The sequence below is a fragment of the Polistes canadensis genome, unplaced genomic scaffold (assembly GCF_001313835.1).
Source record: "Polistes canadensis isolate GaletaPanama2010 unplaced genomic scaffold, ASM131383v1 scaffold_83, whole genome shotgun sequence".
NCBI classification, from domain to species: Eukaryota; Metazoa; Arthropoda; class Insecta; order Hymenoptera; family Vespidae; genus Polistes; species Polistes canadensis.
Genome location: NW_014569630.1, coordinates 327139 through 335826, shown reverse-complemented (window position 1 = coordinate 335826; position 8688 = coordinate 327139). Strand labels below are relative to the sequence as shown.

General features: G+C 34.1%; 1 protein-coding gene across 6 annotated transcripts in view; it reads left to right on the top strand.

The window, feature by feature from the left end:
- Window positions 1-8688, top strand: part of LOC106786810 (growth factor receptor-bound protein 10-like) — a 397464-nt gene that overhangs the window by 74236 nt on the left and 314540 nt on the right. Inside the window, exon 1 of one of the 6 annotated variants that reach the window (XM_014748595.1) lies at window positions 6874-7624. The exons of the other annotated variants lie outside the window; for them this stretch is intronic. The gene's annotated coding sequence lies outside the window, so the exon portion shown is untranslated. Of the gene's footprint in view, window positions 1-6873; window positions 7625-8688 lie in introns of those variants that run through there. 6 annotated transcript variants of the gene reach the window in all.

Here is an 8688-nt window from a genome sequence, read left to right as displayed (position 1 = left end):
ATATATATTTGTTATTTAAATGTAATAAAAAAATAAATCTCGATCATAATAATAAAACGAAAATAAAAATCGATATTATTTCAATCGAAATTGTGAAACTTCGGATATAGAATTCGAGAATACTTATCATAAATAATGAATAATATATATATATGTATATATATATATGTGAATTATTTTTTTACCACCCAGTATACGTATAAATACCGGTAGTAGTATAGAATGGTCGATAACGGAACGATCGAGCCGCGAAAAGTCCAAAATGGCGGTCGTCTCTTCGGTTCTCGGGCAGGCTCGGTAAGAAGAGAAGGATGAGAGAGGAAGAAAGAAAGAAAGAAAGAAAGACAGAGAGAGAGTGAGAGAGTGAGGAGTAGAAGGAAGGAGTCGATCGGAGGAAGCTTTAGCTAGTAGGAGGAAGGTTATGTGTTGGTGTAATAATAGCACTCTATACCACTTCTATGTATTATGCATTTGTAGTGGTAAATGGTGGTAGCATTCTCAATTGCAGAACCCGTAGTACTACTACTACCTACTATTACTACCCACTAGCATAGTAGTAGAGTAGTCAATCAGTAAAGTAGTAGTAGTAGTAGTCAGACAGGAGTAAGTGTAGTAACAATAGTAGAAGTGTAGAATACCAGAAGTAGTAGTAGTAATATATAGTAATATCAATAGTATAATAGTAGTAGTAGTAACAGCTAGAGGAGTACCGGTCAGACGTACAAACGTGAACGTTTCGAACACGTTGCATTGTTATTATTCCATCTCTCTCCCTCTCTCTTTCATCTTCGTAGCAGCAGCAGCAACAGCAGGCCACCAACCAGCAAGTAGAGAGAGAAACCACCCCACCCATTCCCCTCGTATACGTTCATATATAGAACGTAGGAGTAAAATAAGATAGGAGGAGAGAGAGGAGGATTGCTAGTAGTAGTAGTAGTAGTAGTAGTAGTAGTAGTGGTTGTGGAACAGCGGGGGTTGGTGGGCGTGGGAGGGAGAAACGAGCTGTGGGACTATCGATCGGTAGACAGAACCCTTCTCTTTCTCTTTCTATCTTTATAATATACACGTTCGTATACTATCCTTCTTTCACTCACACATACTCTCACATACCCTCTCCTACCCTCTCTCACTCTTTCTCTGTTACTCTTCCCCTTCATTCTTAATTCGCACAAACGTTTCGTGACGATGCAGTGTTTCTCTCTCCCTTAACCCCCTCCACCCCTCTACCCTTATTCTTCAAGCCCTCTGTTCATCTTTCTCATTCGTTCTTTCTCTCTCTTTCTCTCTCTGTCCGTCCGTCTGTCTGTCTATCTGTCCTTCTTTCTTTCTTTCTCTTTCTATTTCGTTCGGGACAGTTATCGAGCTACTACTATGGTGCTCCCACGTGGCGCAGGCGTGGGTTTGTTTTCTCTCCGTCACCCTCACGCTCCTTTCGCTTATACATTTGCTTTCTCTTTCTTTTTCCATGTTTCTTACTCTTTTACTCACTCACTCACTCATGTCAGTTACTCCCTACTCGTTTCTGCAATATAACCACCATCGCGTTTATCGAACCGATATTTTATTCTATCTTTCTCTCTTCAACTACTATCTTTATTTCTTTATTTCGTATTCCCTTTCTCTTACACGGCGCGCGCCGCGTTTATTCTCCGTTTATTTTCTTTTTATTTTTTGATATATATATTTTTCTTTTTCTTCTTCTTCTTCTTCTTCATTCGTATATTATTATCTATTTCTTTTCTTTATTTTTCTATACGTCTTTCCCTTTCTATTTTATTCTCGATTATTCTGTTCTTATTCAGTCCGTGGCGTATATCCGTTCAGCCGGCAGAAACACACTGACGATGTATGCATGCAAGCAAGAACAGCAAGTGTCGTCATCATCGTCATCGTCGTCGTCGTCATCGTCGTCGTCGTCATCGTCGTCGATGTAATTTTAGCTTTTCTACACAGACGAGGTGCTGCAGCTTTACTTTACTTTACTTTTAACCAGACAATGTCTACTAACCCTAAGTGTATATCCAACCAACGTTTCAATGTCCTACGTTTCGTGTCATCTTTTTCTCTCTCTCTCATATTTTCTTAACCACCTCTTTATTCGTATTTTTATACGTGTACAGTGAGTCAATTTTTCTTTGCCATTTTTTGAACCTTTGCAGATTGTTTTATAACGCGAAAAGATACTCTACGTGTAGACAAAAGAGTGCACTATAATTTAATATGAGTTTTATTAAAATCTATTTGCGAAAAGTATTAAAAATATTTACCGAAACTTTTCAAAGAAATAGCAAAGATGCACAATTTACAGCATTGCATTCTCTGACATTTTCTGAACCTTTGCAGATTGTTTTATAACGCAAAAAGATACTCTACGTGTAGACAAAAGAGTGTACTTTAATTTAATATAAAAATCATTAAAATCCATTTGCTAAAAGTATAAAAAATATTAACCAAAACTTTTCCAAGAAATTGCAAAGATGCACAATTTGCAGCATTGCATTCTCTGACATTTTCTGAACTTTACGTGCTAAATTTATAACTCGATATGGTATTCTACTTGTAGACAAAAAAGTGTACTTTTTAATATAAAAATTCTATAGAAATATTTTATAGAATATCAAAGTATTATGTTCGATGCATAGAAAAAACTGGAAGAATTTTTTAATTTCCGACTTCGTCTGAAGGCTCTTTGCATTCATAGTAATGCCGAGGATTTACTAGTAATGCCTGATTTCCGGCTTTGACAGTAACATATATAATATGTGTATATAAATACATTTATAATTGATACTCACATGCTACGAGGATAGTGCTGTTTTAAATGGACCACGGAGAGTATTATTTTAAGTCCAATCTTTCTCTCTCTCTCTCTCTCTCTCTCTTTCTCTCTACCGTCTTTTTTTTTATGGGGATAGAACACGTTTTTGACCTCCTCGAAGTATTTCCCGCCGTTTATCTCATACGAATATATGTTGTGATCCTCTTTTTTTAAACGTAATATTTTTCTAACTAATCTCTCTGAATTATGTGAGTATTTATATTTAATTTTTGTATTTACGTGATTAAATATAAATGGGTGGATGGGTTGGTTTTTGATGGGTTATAACTTTGTTGATGATTGCACTTTAAGTATTAATGCACTCCTATAAAAACTTCCATTACTTGATGATAAAAATTCTTATATATATTGAACATTGCATTATTTTATATTATAATTTTGTATTATTAATCTCTTGTACCTCGAACAATTGTTTACTTGAAAAAATCAAAATTTTTATGAATCAGGTGTTACAAAATGGTCTATATATTTATAAAAAAAAAAGATTAAATTTTAATTCTTTATAGAAAAGAAAATCGTTGATTCATTTCATAATTAAATATCGATAAAAACAAATTTACAAACAATCCTATATTTGTCAAAGCAATCATCAAATTGTAGACCAATTAATAGATTACATTTCGTAATATTTGTAACATTAATTAATTTAATCGAATGAAAATATTAATTGTTATTTACACTCTATCGGATTATCTAATTAAGCTCGCAAACAAACAAACAAACAAACAGACAAAAATTAAATTACATAAATATCTTTTACAATTATATACGAATAAAATAATCGTACCTATACACAACAAAGTAACAATTAATATATCTTTTTATTTGAAAACAAAAAAAACGAAACACAGACTGTGAAAATATATTCATTGTTAATTAAGTATTATCTAATTAAGCTTACAAACAAAAATAAAATATATCTTACAATAATATACGAGTAGAATAATCATACGTGTACAGCACAAAGTAACAATTAGAAAAGAAGAAGAAAAATAACACACACACACACACATGCACAGACTGATAAAGTTAAAAGAATTGTGTGTTCTCAACAAAGTGCATCGTCCTAGAAAAAGTAGTTTTTGCTTGAGACGACGAATTCCCCATGAAAGAAATTTGAGCTCTCGCAATGCGACCCGACGTGAAACGAAACGTAACGTAACGTAACGTAACGTAACGTAACGAAAAGAAAAATCAAAAGAAATGACGTGGACTGGTGTGTGTGGTATGATGGGGTAAGATGTGCTGGGGATGGGGTAGGTTGTAGGGTTAGGGAAGTTTTCAGGTTTTTATTTTCTATCTCTCTCTCTCTCTCTCTCTCATTCCCGTGGGTTTGGAGAATCGATCGATCCACCCTACCCCCTCAACTCACCCCACCTCGTCCGGGAAAACTGGCGTCTAATGTGACGTCACGTTACGTCATCGTTCACCAAGCTAACATCAACGTAAAATCCCCTCCCCTCTCTCTCTCTCTCTTTCTCTTTTAAGCGTATGCGTACTCGAAAGGGTGGGTGAGGTGAGAGAGAGAGAAAGAGAGAGGGTTGAAAGGGAGAGGGAATAGTATTCTCGAGTACTAGCGTACTCGCGCCCTTTTCAGGTTACTCGAAAGCCACCATTTGCGCATGCCCAACTAAAAACGATGTACGAGCCACCTGTCTTCTCGATGAAAGCTTTCCTCCCCATCCCCTACTCACCCCTACTCACCCCTACTCACCCCTTCCCATTTCCACCCCATTCCTCTCACTATTGTTCTCTCTCTCTCTCTCTTACTCTTTCTATCTGCATCCCTTCTTGTTGTCTTTCTCCTTCATTCCAAATGTCGCAAATTCAACGAACAACTGAAACGAAGTGTAAGAGGGATTCTGATTGGTCGAGCTTTCCAAAGCTTGCAGTAAAGATGAAAGATAAAAGATAGTAGTGTGTGCTTTCTCGTGTAGGGTTGCGAAGGGTAATGGACAGGACCTACCGCACGATATTGTCGATTGGCCGATCCTCTAAAGTCTCTTCATACCTTCCTACCCTTCATTCTCTCCATCCTTCATTTTCCCTCATTCGTATTCGATGTCACCATGGCATGGTATTTCTACGTTACCGACACGTTACCTTCTACTATTTCACATCTCGTTTTACTTTCAATAATTATGATATATATACTTTTGTTACTTTTTCTTTTTTCTTGTTTTCTTTCTCTTTTTATTGTTTCTATTTTTTTTTTGGTTTATCAAAACAATTTTTCCGAACGAATCGTATATACTAATTTGTTTTTTTTTCTTTCTTTCGTGTATATGTTTATTATATGAACAATTGTTCAATCTAACATAAATTTTATAATGGGGAAGATTTATTTTGTTCAATTGTAAAACTGATCGAAACTGATGTGGAACTATAAAATTATTGTCAAGAAAATCTAGCAAACGGAATACGAAATAATTTATTGTATATATTACAATTGAACCATCAATCATTTTATTTTTTAATTAATTGTCAAATAATTAAATTAAATATAATACGTATTCGAATTTAGTTTCAAATTATTATACATCAATCGTTTCGAACAAATGACACGCGTTTAATTATCATTAAAAAAAAAGAAACAAAAAACAGAAAAACCCATATAAATAAATAGATTTATATTATATCGAAAGATAAATAATTGAACGACGTATGTAAACGTGATTAGGATGATAGAAATCATTGTGGTTATAGTAATAATAATAGTAGTTTAATTATCATTAAAACAAAAAACCCCATAGAAATAATTTAATATATCGAAAGATTGATTATATTCGAATGTATGTTAACGCGATTAGGATGATAGAAATACTCGGTTTCTTTAATAGTAATAATAGTAGTAATAGTAGTAGTAGTAGTAGTAGTGTGGAAACGAAAGGGATCGAACGTCGTCCTCGTGGCCTCGAAGGGATCGAAGCGATGCTAAGGAAAGGAAGAAAGGTAGGAACGAAGGGCGGGAGGGAGGGAAGTTCCGAGGAGAGGGAAGTAGGGAGTTAGCAGCGTGGTGAGGGGGACGGGGGGTGGCGTAGGGTGAGGTAGGAGGTTAGAGAGGAGAGTCGTTCGCGAGACGCGCCACGGATGCCTCGCCGTTGTGAATTCCAAGAGGGTGGGGCGAGAGAGCGCTTTTATGCGGCCTCAATATATATATACATATACACAGACGCCAACGTATTTGCGAATATCGCGAATGTTCGTCTGGTTCACATATACATACATAAAATAGATACATATACTTGTGAATGTATTATTCTTGTGTGTGTGTGTGTGTGTTTGAATGTGTATACTGTTCACTGTCTCTTTACAGTGTCTATGTGTGTTACGTATATTTGTATACTTGTATACGTATATAAAGACGTGTTATATATGTGTCTCTCTGTATGCATATATATATATATGTGTATACGTGAGTATGTATGCATGTGTTTGTTTGTATCTATGATCTCTCTCTCTCTCTCTTTCTTTCTCATTCTCCCTTATACTCAAACACACGTACTTTCTATGTGTTTCTATACGCGTGTGTGTGTGTGTATGGTGGAAAGTAAGCGAGATGAGTACGTGTGTGTGAACGAGGCGGGAACCGTTCCTTCTTCTCCGTAGTATGATGCGAGATGCCACGCGAGCGTCACGTTACGCGCCGACTCTCTGCCCTTTTGCATTTTCTTTTTCATTCTTCTTACCCCGTTCTCCATCATCATCATCATCATCATCATCATCATCATCTTACTCTTATTCTTATTCTTTTACGTTAACTTCGTTCACTTGGTGCTCGTGTTAGTGTTCGTGTCTCGTGTGTTTCGTGATATATAAGATGATATATATATATATATATCAGTGAACGAGATCAAAAGTTAACATTTGTATTAATTTTTTTTATTTGATTTCCTTATCCAAGATACACGTGTGTGTATCTCTTTTCAATTTATATTCTTCTTATTCTTTCCATTCGTATATTTTCTATATTTTACTTACTTTTTCTTTTCTTTTTTTTTTTTTTTAAAATTATCATTTTAGCGCACGTGTTACTCGTGTAAAAGTGAATATATTGCTTTACTTACTCCTTACTACCTACTACGTGTTGTGTATCTTACTTATATTGCGTGTTCTACCTGTTCGTTTCACCTGTGTACAACATCATGTATTTACCTTCCGTCTGCAACAGACACCCAACCACTACCACTATCACTACCAACACCAACACTAGGTGATCGAGCACGGAAGTTCAATCGCCTTATTCTTCTTACATTTTTTATTTTGTCATTTATAATCTTTTTTTTCTACTTTGCCATTTGTCACGTTAGTATTTGTAAGAAGAAGATAAGGATGCAAGTAATAATATGATATCGAATAAACAACCACGAATCATTCATCGATTTGCATTGGTTGGAAATTTCCCCACCCCTGTCCTCTCCACCCCTGTTCCCAGCCAACAAATTCCTAAGTTGTTTATTCATTTTTCTATGGTGTTAAAAAGTGTCTACGTGTTGTTCTTTTTGTTTGTCTTCTTTATTCTGTGTACGTGTTACGTGTTAGTGTTTCGTGGGTTTGTTGTGTTTATATGTGAATAATAATAATATTCGTACGAGGGAATGTGTGGATAGTGGGAAATTTGGTAAAAAATGTTGTTGAAAATGATAGGAAAAGTTTTCTCGTTGATATTACGAGATATCCCTAGGATGTTCTTTCGAAATACATTTGGTGTTCTTCTCGAAGACGATTCGACGACACCTTCTTCTTCTTCTTCTTCTTCTTCTTCGTGATCGTTTACTATTTCCGGTATGTTTCCATACCTCCCTATATCATATCTACCCCATATATTTTTCGATTCATTTAATAATTTGATGATTGGCAAGAATATTATAAAATTTCGTTTTATTCCACAATTTTTGTAATATTGTTTAATCATTTTTTGTTTTATAATAGATATTATTATGTTGAATCATTATTATTCGATTTTATGATTTATTATAACTCGTTTGTTGGATATATTTTTATGGATATGTTCGTTAAAAAATTTCTAATGATATCGTTTCACTTATTAGTTGTTTGTTTTTTGACATTTATTTAAACGACTCTTTTATATCTCGTGTAATAAACAATTGGATTAATTATTTTCATGATTTATATTATAACTCGTTTGAATATTCTCAAATTTGTGTTACACGTATATAAATAGAATATTTAAAATTTTATTATAATTTATTCTTTTTATGCAATTAAACACTTATTCTAACTGCTTGCTTTGCACGTTTCCCCATAAACGATTCCACTCGATTTATTTTATATATATTTACAGTTATATGCAATCAAAATCATAAATAAAACAATTATCAATATATATAACCGAGAATTATATATAATAAATAATTATAATAAATATATAAATAATTCCCATGATAAAATCGTCACGGATAATGTTTTACGTTTAATAAACTAAGCTTTCACATCTCACAACTCGATTCAATTTCACGGTTGTCAACAAGAAAGGAATTAACAACGATGACGCGTTTAGAAACTTATCGAGTAGGTTTATACGTACAAAATAATATAATGTTTATTTCGTTACGTTATTTCTTAGAAATAACGATGTTAAAAACGTTTATGGGGGAGGGAAGGGGTCGATCATTATCTTGACCAATTACTATAGTATAACGTTGCATTTTTTAAAATAAGTTTGCATTCATTTATTACGATGAAAAAATTATTCTATAATTTTATAGAATCCACGATATATATATCAAATAAATTATAATATAAAATATAATCTGTAATAACGGAATGCTAAATCATTTAAAACATGACAACCAGGACATTTATGCGCCTGGCTGATGCAACGAACA